The 17,409-nt window shown below is 44.9% G+C and overlaps 1 long non-coding RNA gene across 12 annotated transcripts in view; it reads right to left on the bottom strand.

Annotated features, from left to right (window-relative positions):
- Positions 1-3,186: 3,186 nt before the first annotated feature.
- The window catches only part of LOC128098787 (uncharacterized), a 102,579-nt gene continuing 88,356 nt past the window's right edge, over positions 3,187-17,409 (bottom strand). For 11 of the 12 annotated variants that reach the window (XR_008214327.1, XR_008214320.1, XR_008214322.1 and 8 more), the window contains 3 exons: positions 11,338-11,544; positions 6,782-7,138; positions 3,187-4,400 (listed from right to left, as the gene is read on the bottom strand). This is a non-coding gene — a long non-coding RNA (uncharacterized LOC128098787). The remainder of the gene's footprint in view (positions 4,401-6,781; positions 7,139-11,337; positions 11,545-17,409) is intronic. The other variant, XR_008214324.1, reaches the window with a different exon arrangement.

The raw sequence follows: 17,409 nt of genomic DNA, 5'->3' as shown, positions 1-17,409 counted from the left end.
CTCTCTCTCTCTCTCTCCCTCCCTCCCTCCTTTTTCTCTCCCTCCCTCTTTAGTGCCTCTTCTTGTCGCTTCAATTTGATCTGCCAGTGAAATATTTAGACACACTCATGCACCTGAGTCATATCTCTTGACTTTGAGTGATGAGTGAGGAGAAACCAAAGTTACAGATATTCCCACCTAGGACATGAAGAGAGACCGAGGAACATCAGGAAGGGAGCCCCACCCTGGGTCTGTACACCTCTGCCAAGATCTGACCAATCAAATCCTCCAAAGTTCAACCTAACTCACTCTAGAGCTCCCAGCCAGCTGTGAGAGGCAGCAGTCTGTCTTCTGATGGCCAAGGTCATGAGTCTACTCAGCCACATGCACTAGTCCAGGCTTCCAATAACCAAATGGCTTCTACACATATTGTCTCATGTCACCCTCTTAGTATCCTATGAAAGCTAAACACACCAGTAATGTGCCATGACACCCACTCTCTTATCTAATTGTCACAACAATCCACCATAAAATGGAAATTAGTTTCTCAATTTACAAACAAAAAAGCTGAAGGTCATAGAGGCCCAGTGAACGGTTAGCTCAAGGTCACTTGGAAATGGTCTCTGACCACAATCCTGTTATCTCAAGTCCCTTTGGTGTTTTACCAGATACTGTATTTAGCCAAATAGCAAAGGGATACACTAGCTATCCCTAAAAAAGCTACTAATAATCTTAGAAGGTCACCACCTGTGCACACCTCCAATCTCACTTATTATCACCTCCACTATGAATCCTTTTCATTCAATAGCTCTGAGTTCTGTGGAAGCTTGCTGTAGCTAGAGTTTTCCTGCCTGGCCCACAGTCAGGACAAATCTCTTTCACCCGCCAGTCCCACAGCCGCTCAGACCCAACCAAGTAAACACAGAGACTTATATTGCTTACAAACTGTATGGCCGTGGCAGGCTTCTTGCTAACTGTTCTTACAGCTTAAATTAATCCATTTCTATAAATCTATACCTTGCCATGTGGCTTGTGGCTTACTGGCATCTTCACATGCTGCTTGTCATGGCGGTGGCTGGCAGTGTCTCTGACTCAGCCTTCCACTTCCCAGAATTATTCTCCTCCTTGTCCCACCTATACTTCCTCCTACCTGACTACTGGCCAATCAGTGTTCTATTTACTAACCAATCAGAGCAACACATTTGCCATACAGAACATCCCACAGCAGCTTGCCATCATTTTTTGGGGGAAATGCTGCTTGGTTCCTGATCCTAGGAAGAGGTCAAAAGCCAGGGACAGAACCTCTCAGCTTCCTGCCTGAATGGTTGCCCCTGTGAAGTATTTTTCAGACTTCTGGGCCTAGTTCTACATTGGCTGTGCTAAAACTAACTTCGGAATGTGGAAGGCTGACAGTTCCTCTTCTCAGGCAGTCAAAAGGCTACTAGCCTCTGCAGGTTGACTTGGATGTCTTCCCTACTACACTTGCTATTCCTGTGGGTGGATAGAGGCTTCACATGGCTCTGAAAATCTATTCCTTTATTGCAGACACTCCAGAGCAAGGATGACCTCCTATCTCTCTCAGTCCATGGATCAACCTCGCTGGAGCCACAACCACATTCCCGACCCTATTGATAATCCAAGGTGGGAACAGAGACAGACTCTGTACCCAGAGCCCCCTTGGACCTAATGACACATTCATAGTCAGGGCAGAGGGAGATACAATGTCTAGAGCCAACACAGAGTGACAATAAATACATAATTTTTAAATGGCACATGGTATAATTTCCCAAAAGAAATAACAATGCCTTTACTGGGGTGAAGGATCAGACAATCGCATTAGACTTCTACATACAAAGACAGCTTCATCATTCTCGTTTCCTGGGATGTTGCTTGCTTGCTTGCCTATTTTTTTTACAAGACACCAAATTTTCTGACAAGGTTCCTATAATGTAGGTTCAAGCAACAGGGGGAAAAGGAAACTTAACCTAACAAACAAACAAACAAAAAACAGAAAACATCTTGGCCTAACTCATAATCTCCAAACCAGGTTTTTCCAGGGAAGGTTAGCCATTGGAGCAGTAAGGAGTTTGCCTAGCCTCTCAGAAAATGTGTCTCTCCATTGACTATTACTCAATAGTCAATACTGAATATCCTTGAGAGAGAGCAATGGTGGGAAATAGCAGTCATAGAAAATGTTCCATCCAATTCGACATTCCCTCACCCCCTCTGCCTTCTCACCTGACTGCACCCAGGATTCTCCTTCTCTCCTGAGCCCCATCCTACACATATAAGCCAAAGGAAACCATCAGGATGGAAGATGGGGGAAGAGGCCAGCAGGGTATATGGTCAGGAAGGCTGGCGATGCTCACAACTTCACATTGGGGAAGACAACTTCACACAGGAGGACAACTTCACACCATGCAGAGCACACATTCCTTTCCTACAGCCCTGCCACACTGGAAGGCCTCACAGATCACAGCTGGTGCTGTAGATGCCAGTGACGGACAGTGGTGTGAGACAGCTCCAGGACCAGTATTTGTTATATCACCTTCCAGCAAGTCCCATAACAATGGTGACCCTCAGGTTCTTCTTCTGTAACATAGGGGTTGTGGTGGTGTGCATCTCACCTACTAGCTGTGAGGAGCCATAAATGATGCCTTAAAATGCTTCAACTGAGGCTGGAGAGATAACTCAGGGGTAAAGTGCCTGTCACACAGATCCCCAGAACCCACATAAAAGCCAGACGGCAGTGCAAGTGTCTGTAATCCCAGCTTACTCCTAAAGGGAGATAGCAAGCAGAGGCAGGAGAGTCCCCAGGAGCTCACGGGTCATCTGGCCTGGCTTATCATGCAGCAAAGAGATTCCATCTCAAACAAAGTGGAAAAAAGAGAATTAATACCAGAATATTGTCCTCTGAGCTCTACATGTATGCTGTGACATGTACCCATGCACACAATCATATACACATACATTCACATACCACACACACATGCACACAATCATATATATATACATTCACATAACACACACACACACACACACACACACACACACACACACACACACACACAGCTTAGAACAGTGCCTGGGACATGGTGAACACTCAGAATAGTAGGTATGACATTATCATTAACAGCCAGGTATGTGTGCAGCCTTTAAACTGAAGGAAAAGCATGCCTCAAAATTGTGTACACTATTTTGCAAATATGTCATTTTAATGAATTCAACATAAACTCATTGGAAATTACTAAATACACCGCATCTTATAGTAAATTATATATATTCTCAATTGGTGATCATTCAATTAATCTCATACCCATGATCCTATTATTTTTCAACTAAAAGAATCCTAAACCTCAAAAAGGTTGAGAAACACCAATAAATAGCACCACATTATCTCTGCAGGGACTTAGACCAGAGTAGTTAGAACTCAAACACAGAGCTGATGGCTTCATCTGTCCTCAAACAATGGAGCTCTTTCTCTGCTGCCCTTTGTGGCTGCTGCTACGGAAAAATTAGGTAGAATCCATAGCATCAGCAAACACAAAATATCCCTGTTTGTCCCGCGAGTTTCACTCACCTAGATGGATAGCCAGGAGCCACACTGTCAGAATGACTTCCAATCCATAAATAGCGCTGCCATTTAGATGCCACAGGGATAACATTAATACCCAAGCACAAAGGCTAAATAAAAAGCCTTTAGCCACTGAATGGCCTTTAGATTTCCGAATTATCGATTAGGTGGAGCCAGTTAAGTTATGGTGGCTGCAGTCTGGCTCAGAAAAGCCTGTGCTTCAGAGCAAAGTTAGCAGCATGCAGAGTCACCTCTATCTACAAACTGCAGTGGCAGCATTTGGGGGCAGCTAACTGTCCTGTCTACGAAATGACGTTCTAAGAATGACACACACTTACACATGCTAGTGTGGTCCAGTTCCCTGAGCCAACACAAGTTCAAAATTCCCAGCACTCCTAACTTCCAGATGTCATCTCCAAATCACTTTCTAAGACAAGGGTGAGCTTTATTATGCTTCTGTATAATAATGAAATTAAGAAACAAAAATGTCAGGAGGTTTGCCCACGATCAAGCAGGAAATGACTGCAAGTATGGCCAAGTCCCCACAGCCAAGGAAACCCACAAAGCAACTTCTGGATTCTGTGTCCTTCCAACAGGGACAGCCCACCTCAGCGACTTCCCCGAGTCTTCCTTCTCTGGGGTCTCCAGATGCAGCCCAGTCTCTTCCCCCCTTTGATGCTTAGCTCTTCATTGGTTTTGTGAGATCCTTCAGTATCCCTCCAAAACTCCATCCATTGGCTTGAGCCAGCTAGACTTGATGTGCATGGAATTACAACTTGAAATCAGTCCATAGTCTATTTATGTGTAGATTATTCTGAAGAAAACAGTTGGTTCTGTTCATCAGGTTCTAGAAGAAAAAAATATGCAGTCAAATATTCTTTTATTTAGTACAGAACCTCAATCTTATGTAATCTCCATTGTAAAAGTCGTTTTCAAAGGAAGGGAAGAGTGACTACTGGAACTTTTCCTTAAGTCTCTCTCTCTCTCTCTCTCTCTCTCTCTCTCTCTCTCTCTCTCTCTCTCTCTCTCTCTCTCTGTGTGTGTGTGTGTGTGTGTGTGTGTGTGTGTGTGTGTGTGTGTGTGTGTGTACTAAAATCAGGAACAACCAAGGGAAGGGAGACTAGAGTACGGAGACAAAACTGTAAACATCAGAGCCCGGGTTCCAATCCAAGCAGTTCCCGGTTCACTTGATGCTCAGGAGGCAGGATGAGGGGTCTTCTGTCATTTCCCAGCGCTTGGGTCCACCATGTACTTTGTATTGCCCACCCCAGTAACTGTTTGTAACGTATTTTGCCTGTGTTTGTGTGGCACTGTTAGTCAGTGGCTTGGAGCGGGTGCTGAGCAACCTGCTCACCTTTGAATGTCACACTGCAAGGACCTTGAGAAAGGTACTCAAACCCCCTGAGCCTTAGGACTCTCACCTTTCAAAGGGGACAATAGCAGCTGCCTCATAGGGGTCTGGTAAAACAAGATTTCAAGTGTGTCTGGCAGGAAGTGGTCAAAAACCACTCTGATGCCCTAGCACCAGGTCACACGAGAGAGTTAACTAGAAAGGAAGAAGGCAGAGGAGTAGAAAAAGTTGGAGACTTTTTTCCTGGAAAAAAAAGGGGGGGTAGTTCTTTTTGTAAAAAGAGCTGTTATTATCCTCTAGAACTAATTAGAGAAATGATGAAATACTTAACGCTTTGCCTCCAATAAATCCTAAGAAGGATTATTAGATGGGCCAGCAGGAGAAGAGCTCTAAGTGATTTCCTGAAAAACTATACAGCAGGCTGAGGGCGGTTTTGACACTTTACCACCAAAAGAAAGTTAAGTGTGCTCCTCCAAGTGAAGTAGGGAGATTGCAATGAGGTTAAAGTGGTAATTAACAGCCCGGAAGGATGCGATGAAAAGGTACTTAATTTGGAGGCAGACATTTTTATTTCTCTTCATAGTCTTCTGTATTGTTGCTCTTCTTTCATCTCATAATCAAGCAAAAATAGTTTTACTAACAGAGAGTTATGCATTGGTAGAATTTTTAGGAGGCCTGATCAATGCACATACCCATTTCATTCCAAAAATTCATTTGCTAGAATTGGGGTGTCTAGCTATCTCACACTGCTATATGATGGTGTTATCTGCCGATGTGCTGGGCCTCCTTCATGGCTATCCTGATACACATGAAGCTGTGGACTTCAGGTCAGCTAGATAACTCCAGCTCTTCTCTCTCTCTCTCTCTCTCTCTCTCTCTCTCTCTCTCTCTCTCTCTCTATATATATATATATATATATATATATATATATATATATATATATATATATATATATATATATAGTCTCCTATATGCCAGGCTGGCCTCAAACTGACTTACTGACTGGCTAGCTGAGAATGAGACCTTCATCTAATCCTCCTGCTGCCATAACCTGAGCCCTGGGAAGACGGGCATGCACCAACCATGCCTGGTTTGTGTGGTGTTGTCAATCAAACTCCGAACTTTGAGCACGCAAGCTAAGCACTCTACCCGCTGAGTTCCACCCCCAGCCCCTCCAGTGCCTTCGGTAAGTTGCACGAGGCACACAGAGAAAACTGACGTTTTGGATCATTGTGTATTTTACCAGTTATTTCACTTCACATTCTATTTCACTCCATTTCGTACAAACCACTCTGTGGCAGATATTGCTATCCTAATTTCACACAAAGTAGAGAGATAAGAACTCGATGAAATGTGTACTAGTGAGAAAGCAATAATGAGACCCAACATTTTACCAAGAGCCCCCATGAGGGAAAGCTTGCAGAAAACATATTTTCAAACAGAATCTCACCTAGTCTTCATAGTAATCGATTATTTTACTCAGGTGGGTGCAGGTTCAGAAGTGTACCAGCTCCATACAGACACATGAGGACAGGAGCCCTATCCAAACCTGGTCACAGAGCACAGCATAAGGCCAGACCAGACCAGGCCATTCCTGAGGACCCTTCTTCCTGATTCTGTAACCCTTAAATGTACCAGCAAGAACAAGCTGCCTATGCCCTTTCAGTAATAAAAACATATTTCTAAAAATGATGGAGAAACTGTTTCCAAAGCAAAACCTTTTGCAAAGTGTTTTGTGGACATCCCGTTTTGTTGCTCAGAGGACTTTCCCTGACCCAGGGCAGGGATTATGCAAAATTAGCAGGAAGCCACAGGCCTGGATTCTCTTCCTGGGGCCCAAAAGGGCTTGCTACCATCTCCATTCCCATTTACTTCACCTGTCCAGCAGCTTCTGTGCCAGCCAATCAGAGAACACATGGACATCTGTGGCCCCAAGAGATCAGACTCAGGCATGTCTTTTCAGTTAGCAGACATCTTCCATGGAGAAGAGCGGGACTGAGGTTCCTCACACTTCGGTAACAGTAATGACACAGTTAACACAAGTCTAAAATCTCACACTCCAGTAGATGGCTTGAGGAGGCCCCACCTGGGACCCCCTGTCCTTCCATCCATATGGCTCTTAATGTGAATGGTTCTTGTGTCCCTTTATCATCTCTGTCAAAACCACTCTTAGGAGGCTTCCCAGCACGAAGACGTTTTATCCTTCCAGTGGTATGCAACTTCAGACAGAAAATCTGAAAGCAAGGAGGAAAAGTAAGCACTCCTCACCTTGGCAGCTGGCATGCGGACTGTGAACGGGCACTGCGGTGAGCTTGGGGCCTCCTGAGAACCAGAGCAGATGGGCTTTGATTGTCTGCTGGTGAGAAGGGACATGCCTGGGAACTCAGTGCCGGAACTGGAGAGAGTTCTAATAAGAGGCTTCCCTGTTTTGCCTGAAGGTTGAGTCAGTAGCAACAGTTAAGACACACACACACACACACACACACACACACACACACACACACACGCAATGCCAAGTCCATCTGCTCCACCTGACATATATGTCCTTTGGCCCGATGACCAAAAGTCAAATGTTGCCTGAGGCTTCATCTACCAGCAGTGACCCTCGCAGAGCGCTCAGAACAAGGACAACTGGCCTCTGAAGCTAGCCAACTCCCCAGCACGTCTTCCATTCCTCACAGCATAAAGCATGTGCCAATCTGGGGCCAGGTGCCAATCTAGATATTCGAATACATGATTGAGAAGGAGACGGACTTTCTGGGCAGGATGCTGAACAGACACACTCCAAAGACACTGAGATCCAGAATCTGATTTCTCTTGGACCCCAAAGAGCCGCACTACTTGCAGACACAGATTGCCCACAAGCAAAGTGAAAGATAGGGAGTGGGGGGTGGGGGGGTCCTGTCAGGTTCATGGCACACCCCACTGGCTCCCATCTCCTCCCTCTAGGTCCTCCTGCTAATGAGAACAGATTTTTCAGGCTGCTGTTGGGAGAGGGTTGCTCCTCCCTTCACGTAGCCTCACTCTGACGTGAGCAGTCTGTCCAGCAAGAAACTGTCCGTCTCAGGAGCAGTCTTTTGGGTGACATTGAAGCTAACGCTATGTATCAAGAAGTAAGCTAGAGTAAATTATTTCCATCTGTTTGAACTAACGGGTGAGCCGCTACTGGGTGGCATGCAATGACAAGGTCAAAGCAAACAATGTCCACAGGAATGTCTCTCCTTCTCAGGGAGAAGACGCGGAGCTTCACAACACCTCATGCCGCGGCATCCCCCCCCCCCTCGGCTGCTGCTCTCGCTTCAGCCCCAGACTTCAGGCCAAATGCTGCTGAGCACGGAATGATTGCTCTGTGGGTGGAGGCTGCAGTTTTGCCTGAGGTGGAAAGAAAGGTATGATTGACGTGCTGTGTGTGTATTTCCCTGAGAGGAGTTGGGGAGCCCCTAGAGACCTCCCCAGGGGTAGAGCTGGCAGAGAGAGGGAGTGTTCAGAAAAGTCAGGTGATCTACAACATTAGCAGACAGACCAGCCAAGTCTCTCCCGTCTTCAACCTCATTTTTTCAGATGCTCAAGATAGACATGTCACCTGGATGGCTCACCTGTGAGAACCCTCTCCAAATTAGGTCAGTTTTATCCCAATACCAACTTTAGCATGAACAGGTTTGAGACCATTCTTAGGAAACTATGTCATCTTGTCTGTCAGAGCATCCTGAGAGAAGATAAGCCTCATTGGGCCTAAGAGAAAGCTGATTCATGAAAAGGGTAAGATAAATAAACAAAAATAAAATAATAACACAGGGGCTGGAGAGACAGCACATGGTGTTTGCTGGCTTGTTGGACAAGCACAAGGATCTGTGTTTGCTCCCCAGGATCCACTTTTTAAAAAAAAAAATTACACTTGTAATCCCAGAACTGGGAGGAAGACACAAACACATCCCTGAGGATTGATCACCAGCCAGTCTAGCCTACTTGGCAAGGTCCAGAATAGTGAGAGACCCTGTATCACACACACACACACACACACACACACACACACACACACACACACACACACAACAGCAGCAACCAAAGAAAATTGGTGATGGCCCCAAGGAAGGATACGCAAGATTGTCCTCTGGCCTCCACATGCTGTGCACACGTGCATGCACACGCATAGGTGCAACCATGCATGAACATGCACCAACACACACACCTACAAAACAGTAATAACAGAGATTTTACAGAGACAGGACTAGAACCAAGACCTCCAGACTCTGATCCTCTGGGCTTTCCCTAGGCATCTGTGCATCATCACCTACTCTTCGTTTTAAAACCTTTATTACATTTATTTATGTATTATTCACTTAGTATGAGTGTGCACCTATGTGTGTCCAGTGTACATATGGAGGTCAGAGGATAACTTGAGGGAGTAAGATCTTTCCTTCCACCATGTGAGTCCCAGAGGCTGAACTCAGGTTGCCAAAGTTAGGGGCAAACACCTTCACCTGCTGAACCACCTTACTGACTCCATCATCTGTTTGGGTTCATCTTGAATTCCCTTGTCTCCCTCTCCCCCTTGAAGAACCAAAAAAATGGACTACAGGTGTGCTCAGATGTCCTTATATAATGCCCAACTATTAATGAAGCCCTCTTAGCTTTGTTCTAACTGTCCAGGTAAAACCAGCATTGCGCTGTAGAGTATTTCCTACAAAAATGGATAGAACAGAAACTATCAGAACCACGTACTTCTGGGGATAATCCGATGATACCCAAGGGGGAATGCAGTCAAGATCCTGCCGACTGTGGAGAGTAGGAATGCTTAAGGCCCATAGGCTTTCGAACACTCTGAGGTCTGGTGGGCAGCAATGCAATGGAGAGGGATCAGCCACAGAACTGTGAGGTAGTAGGAGGTCAGTGGTTCCGGGCAGCACCTACCCCTCCAGTGTCCTCATCTACCAGCTGGGAAGCCTTCTACCCAGAAGCACCTCTCCTCTTTCCTAGACTGTCGTCTGAAAATGGCTTGGATTTTAGCATCCTACTACTCCGAAATTCTCAAGTGGCTAAGCTCGCAAAGAGGATGATAGAATGCCACCTGTGTTTAGAGAAGGGACAGTGGTCACTCCAAGGGAGAGAAAAGGCAGTGGAGGTAGGCTTTGTGGTAGTAAGTTGCCAATAGGCAAACTAGGTGGGAAAGAGCCACCAGCAAGAGTCTGGACAAGTCAGTGGTCCCCCGCTGTTGGGTTAACAGCCTGATTCCTACAAGGACACTATTGCAGGTGGTGGGAACCCTAAGGAGGGACCAAGTGAGAGATCTTTAGGTCACTGAGACATTCCTCAAGAAGGATAGTGGGAACTCAGTCCCTTTTATTTTTTAACTCTCTTTGTTCCTTGATAGGCAGAGGATCAGTTTCACCCCAACATGTTCCTGCCATGATGGCTTTGTCAAAGCAAGATCCTGAGCTGGAGCCTCCAGAAGAGTGAGCCAAAACAAACCTTTTCTCTTCATAAATTGATGATCTCAGGTACCTTGTTATGGCAATAGAAAGCTGACCAACTTCCCTCCCTACTTATCTGCAGGACAGAGGTTCCCGGCAAGAAGGAATCTGCCCACCGGGTTTTGGTGAGACAGAGGTTCGTGTGGGATAAGCTTTAGTGTGGGTGACAGTGACTCTGTGAAATCTCAGCACGGCCCTCTGCCTAAGAATGTCACCTGCTCTCTGTGAGAGCAGAAGCTACTCAGGCCTGCCAGGGGCTCTAGGGAGCAAAGACCTTTGAAGCCTTGGCGACCAAGGAATCTACATACTGTCTGCCTCCCCCCCTCCCCCTCCCCCCTCCAGCTTCCTTAAACCTAATACCACAATCCCTTACTGATATTAAAAACTGACAAGGAATTTTGCCACCGGCAGTAGCATTTTAATATTGAAAGGTTGTGGAATCTAATAAGAGCGACGAGGAAGTTGGTGGGATAGAGTTATTTGCCCCCGTTCGTGCTTCAGTGGAACTGGGATTCAATAAGCAAATGTGACAGAATGTGTAATTTCCCCTTGATCCGCTGTGGCCAGGCATTTCCTGTTTAATAACCTTAAACCAGCCTGCCTCCCCTTCCCCAAGCCTCTCCCTTCCAGAGAATCTCCCCCCTCCATCTTATCAGAATAATCCTTCATGTGAACGCAGCTCCGACTGGCACTTTGGTGGTACCTTATCACCGCTTGAAGACACAGAGGGAACAAGCTGAAATATTATTTTTCCCCTTTGTGGAAAAGTGTTAATGAGATCTTCCTGCCGTCTCCCCGTCTGAGACCACAGGGGATCCACCCTGATCCCAGCCATTCCAGCCAAAGCCCAGTCTTAAAACCTGTCCATGAAAGACGGGGGGTCCTGGCCCACACCCAGTGTGCAGCTGAGGGGAGCTGAGACTGATTTCCAGCTGTAATTTACAAGTAGGAGGAGTCCCCACCTGGCCTGGGAGCCTGGGCTCTGAGTGTCCACGTCAGCAGCAATCAGAGCCATGTGTGACAATGACAGCCTGTGTTCCTGTCTGGCACATCTCACCTCCCGGAGCAGGACCCGGCCGTGGAGGGATCCTGAGAGTGCTCAGTGGCAAGCACCATGTATCCTTCCACCACGATGGTGCCAAAGTGGGGTCTCCTGGTGAGATGTGCCCCTGCAGAGACAAAGAGAAATCCCTTGACCTGTTTCAGTTTTCTCCGGAGTAGGACAGAGGGAGTTGGCCAGTCCTCAGAACAGAGTCCTTTAGAAGCCTCGCTGGGCACTGAAGTAAGCAAAGTATTGCTACGATTTAATCACCATTGCTGATGTTACTAACCCAAACCAGAGTGTGGGCTTTGCCTAACCCTAAACTCCAATCCTAACCCTCCAATCCCAACTCCAATCCCACCCAACTCTAACCCCAACCCTAACTGCAAGGTGTTGTGCTGAGTCATTGCTAGGTACTGTGTTAAGTCATCACTGAGCATTTCCTAAGTGGTCTGTTTCCTGCTGTTGTTGGATATATTTTGCTGAGTCAGCATTGACTTTTTACAGCCATTCCTGGGAATTTTTGCAGAGCTATCATTATGGGGTTTTTTTTGGTTTTTTGTTTTGTTTTTGCCAAGTCATCATTTTTTCTAGAATCCTCACTGGGTGTGCTATCAAGACATTGAGTATAATAGGGTGCTTTTCCCCAGTCCTTGCTGTATACTTTTGCTGAGTCATCATTGAGCATTTTTGCTGGTCAACAAAGAGTATTTTACTATGTCATTAGTGGCTGCTGCTGCTGAGTCATTACTAGACATTTTTGCTGAGTCGTTGTTGGGTGTTTTGCTAAGTTGTCACTGGGATTTTTTTTTTTGCCAGCTTGTTATTAGGTATCCTGCTGAGTCACTGTAGTGTTTTGCTGAATCATCATTGAGTGTTTTCCTGAGTCATCATTGGACATTTTGCCAACTCACCACTTGTTTTCTACTGAGTCATCCCTAGACATTTTGGAATTTTTAGAAATCTATCTCTAAGTATGGCTGTACATATTTATGTCTACATGTGTATACTTTTATATTGTTTAAATGATATTAAATTGTCATATAAGTTAATAGTGACCGAAATCAGAACTGTTAAGTAAAAGCCAAATTGCTTTTAGTCCATAATGTAACTAAAACTTTAAAACAGAAGACATGTGAGTACAGGGGTTGAACTTAGGTCATTGGTGACATGAACCTTTAACTGCTGAGCCATCTCAACAGCTCCAAGACTTAATTCTTTGAAAAACTGGTTAATTTAAATTTGTTGGTTAAAAATATTATCTCCATTATGCCTCCTGTCTTCCATTCCTCTCCCATCAGAGCCCTCCCCCCTCCATGGTCTCTTACTAGTTTCCTGGCCTCTATGGGTGTTCCAATTTAAACACACATATCTAAAGACTCAAAGTTGGCATCCATATATGAGAGAAAATATGTGATGTTTGTTTTTCTGAGTCTGGGTTACCTTACTCAGAATGAGTACTTCCAGCTCCATCTATTTTACCTGCAAATTTCATAATTTCACTTTTCTTACCAGCTAATTAATATTCCACTGTGTAAATGTACCACATCTCCATATAGGAGGAATGGGGAATAACAGAGCAAAAAGAATTAAGAGGGATGGGAGATAGACAAGATAGAAGAGGGAATATGGGGAGGGATAACACTGAAGACTTTTCCAAGAACCTACTGCTATGGAAGTTTCCTCAAATAAATACATATACACATATAAAGAGTTTAAGTGGACTTAGCCTATAATGAGAGGACAATGTCCCTCTTACATACCATAGGCTATCAAATAAAAAGCTCAAGTGCCAGGAATTACCTCTTTGGAAGTTGTTGGTCAGTGAGGTTCCATAGACCTACAAACAGTACAGGCTAGTTCCATTGCTCTTGGTTACTTCCAGAACTTCATGATTTGACCTTATGTTGAAAACACCCTATAACTGAGCTCAAGAATATGTAGAATCAAGTTATTGTTGATCTAGAAGCTTCATCCCTACTGGTTAGCTTTTACAGTACTTGCTACGCATGTGACTGGAGAAAACAAAATCGAGTATATATTTACTCTTATCCAGATGTAAACCCTGAAAGCTTATAGTGGTTTAAATGGAAATGGCCCCCATAGGTGTGTATATTTGAATGTTTTGTCCTCAGTTAGTGAAACTGTTTGTGAAGGATTAGAAAATGTGGCCTTGTTGGAAGAGGTAAGGCATTATGGAGGAGGTGTGTCACTAGGGTTGGCTTTGATGTTTCAAAAGACCATGCCAGACCCAGGCCCAGCCTCTCTCTCTCTCTCTCTCTCTCTCTCTCTCTCTCTCTCTCTCTCTCTCTGCGTGTGTGTGTGTGTGTGTGTGTGTGTGTGTGTGTGTGTGTGCCTGCTGCCTGTGATTAATCAGGATGTAAGCTCTCAGATACTGCTCCAGCACTATACCTGCTTGCCTGCCACACTTTCTACCATGATCATGGACTAACATTCTGAAACTGTAAGCAAGCCCCCCAATTAAATGTGTTCTTCTAAAAGTTGCCTTGGTCATGGTGTCTGTTCATGGTAATAGAATAGTAACTAAGACAAGGCTATGATAATGACTTGCCTGGCAAAATATGCCCATTGGTGAAACATTATGGGAGTAATCAATGGCTTTCTAGCTTGATTTAAGGCCCTGCTCCACAAGATAAAACTCATGCCTGGTGCTGTTGTTAGGACCAAGAACCTGTGGATAGATTAGGTCAATGGTCTCCAAGCCTGTTAAAGTGATACCAAACATTTCCCCCTCAAGAGTTGAGACATTAAAATCATTTAGGAGTTTGGTATAGAGCCTGTCTAGCCATTTCTGACTTAAATGGGGTATAGGGAGGCTTAGAGTCTCTATTCTTTCTGACTTTCAAGCCTTGGAGGATGATCAAGAGAGTCCAATAAATAGAATTAGGTTGCAGCTGGATCCATTGAGGATGGGTACATAAGAGAGAAGCAGTAAAATTAAGACAGCAGTTAAGCAAGATCTAAAGATTAATAGGGTTCCTACTAAGACTATACTAGACATAACCCATCTTTACCATGAAGATCCAGAGGTAGTCAGATATAGCTTGAATTTGATTTTGTAGGTAGTATAAAACAAATGAGACAATGGCAGAATGATTAGGAATATGCAAACATCATTTTATGTATAGTGATGAAAACCATGCAAGTCCTTTAATCTGATTACAGTTGGGGTGTGTCAGTAGCCCATTCTTGGGGTCTAATAAAGAAGCCTGTAAGCCTGGTACATTGTCACTTTGGAAAGTCTAGTCTAGTGAGTTATTTTTGTTTTGTATTATTACCTTGAGTGTGAATCTACAGAGTTTAAAACCACCAACATTTTGGGAAAGGAATAAAGAGACTTTCATTAGAGCATTCTATTAAAATCTTAATATCTTGCTCAAAAATTCCAAGTCTCTATTACAGTTGGCTGGATTTTTATGCTCTCCTATTCAGTTACAGGACACACACTAAGACTGACACACATGATCTTTTCCTGACACACTCACCTGTGAAGTAATTACTATGTCACTACCCTCACTTTGCATATTACCAAAGGAAAGCATGGAGTGAATCGGTGATTTGCTCTACGATGACGTATGCAGGTGCTTGAAACCTGACCTTCAGTTCCAAAACCTGAGCTCTTCACTAGGCCAAGAAAGACCAGCGTGTCCCACAAATATTCCGGGACTTGGACCTGGACTAGAAGCCACCAGATGCTGTAGGAGTGACAAGAGAGCCACTTCTCTGAAGGAGTCTGGGTCAGGAGGGAAGAGGGATGGTAGTTAGAAGACAGGCTTGAGAAAAGTAGGGAAGTGGGTGTGCTGTTGAGGTTGTGTAGAGTATGAGGCTCCAAGACAAGGGCTAAGGAGAAGGAGCTAGAGGGTGGAAAGACAGTGGATGCTGTGGTGATGTAGATGGGATGGGTGATGGAGAAGTTAAAGAGACACCATGAAAGGACCAATCAGTGGGGAGAAAGAAGACTGGCTCCTCCAGCCTTACCAGTAAGAGGAAGGGGGTGAGAATAGGCTAGATGATAATCACAATCACACACACACACACACACACACACACACACACACACACACACACACACATCACTGGGCCCAGTTCTCCTCCTCATTTATTCTCAAGAACATTTCATTGCTAGGCTACAACTAGCATTTTCAAATCCAGCCAATTCTTCCTTCAGTCCTGGAGGACTTCATGCATCCAAGTCCTGGGAATCCCACTAGCTCCTCCCTTCTGCCTTGGTCCTGGTCAGTCCATAGCAAAGAGACACAACATGTTACAAGAGGTGAAACCTCGAGGGTCTTTTGAGGAGGCAACATTTAAACACTAGTTTTTGAAAATGCAGCTGTGAGCTTTCTTGGGAAGAAAGAATAAAATACACTAGCCTGAGAGGAACTGTCGGGGAAAACAGGCTGTGGTGTTTAATCTTAGTGTCAACTTGACTGAGTCTAGAATCACCATGGAGACACACCTCTGAGTATGTCTATTGGAGTATTTCCAGAAAGGTTTAGCTGAGGAGAAAAGACCCATCCTAAATGTTGATGGCACCCCCTCTGGACTGGGGTTCAGGACTGAATAAATAGGAGAAGGTGAGCTAAGTACCAGCATCCATCTCTTTCACTGCTTCCTGACTGTGGTGTAATTGTAACCAGGGCCTCACATGCTTGCATATTTCCCTTCTCTGCCATAATGGATTATACCCTCCAACTGCTAGCCAAGATAAACCTTTCCTTGTTGTGGGATAATCTTTTTGTACACTGTGAAAATGTGTCTCTGCCTAAGGCACCTTCTGATTGGTTTAATAAAGAGCTGAGTGGCCAATAGCTAGACAGGAGGGAATAGGTGGGACTTCCAGGCACAGATAGGAACTCAGGAAGAATCTGAGGTGCACGGGATTAAGGCAATGAGGCATGGAGGGAGTTGGATGTACAGGATGGAGGAGAGGTAAAGAGTCACGTGGCAGAACATAAATGAATAGAAATGGGTTAATTTAAGTTCTAAGAGAAAGTTGGGAACAAGCCTAAGCTAAGACCAAGCTTTCATAATTAATAACAAGTCTCCATGTCATCATTTGGGGGCTGGTGGTCCAAAGAAAGTCTGACTACATTTTCTTCCTTAAGTTGCTTTTGCTGGGTATTTAGCCACAGAAACAAGAAAAGTAACCAACAGACAGCCCCAGGCATTTTAGTGACAGATCAAGGATGCTCGGGATCACCAACTCTCATCGAGACAACTTGGAAAATGGAAAGAAGGGAGCTGGCTTCTCTTGCAAACACTCTTTAATGCCACCTAAAAGGGCAGGTCCCTGGAAGGTGATGAACAGAAGGGCTGGTAGGCCCCATACCCCCATTGGTCATAAAGTATCATGTCAACCTGCATGTTCTGAGTGGCCAGACTTCTACAGCATAGAAAACAGTCAAGTGGGTGCAAGAGTGTCTGAGAGTTGGCTCTAATGATCCAGGTCAGGGTGGGCAAACTCTTCCTGAAGAGGGCCAGATAGAAAAGATCTTAGCCTTCATAAGCCATACTGTCTTGACAAATACAAACATGAATGGATACTTCTGGGCTGCAACAAATTTGGGCTCCAAAAAAAATGCTTTATTTATAAAACAAGATGGCAGCCTGAATTTGGCCAGAGTACTACAGCTTGTCAAGAGTGGTCTAGCCCCTGAAGAGATGGAGAGAGCAGAAGCAAAGGGTGTGTTCTGCTTTATGAAGTGCCCTAAAAAGGCAGCAGAAACCTTTTGAGAGTTGAAAAGCATTTAAAAAGAAGACAGAGGGGCTGGGGGTGGTGGTGCACCCTTTTAATTCCAGCACTCGAGAGGCTGACAGAAGTAGTGTGAGGCCAGTCTGGTCTACATAGTGTGCTTCAGACCAGCCATAGCTACATAGCGAGACCCTTCTCAAACAAACAAAAACCAGAGGGTGTCGAAACAAGGCTAAGGAGGAATGAGAGCCTGGCCTTGGTCAGAAGCTTGCCCTT

Source organism: Peromyscus californicus, unplaced genomic scaffold (assembly GCF_007827085.1).
Source record: "Peromyscus californicus insignis strain IS unplaced genomic scaffold, ASM782708v3 Scaffold_6__1_contigs__length_162567912, whole genome shotgun sequence".
NCBI lineage: Eukaryota > Metazoa > Chordata > Mammalia > Rodentia > Cricetidae > Peromyscus > Peromyscus californicus.
Note: the sequence above shows the minus strand (reverse complement) of the source record. Positions and strands in the feature narration are given on the sequence as shown.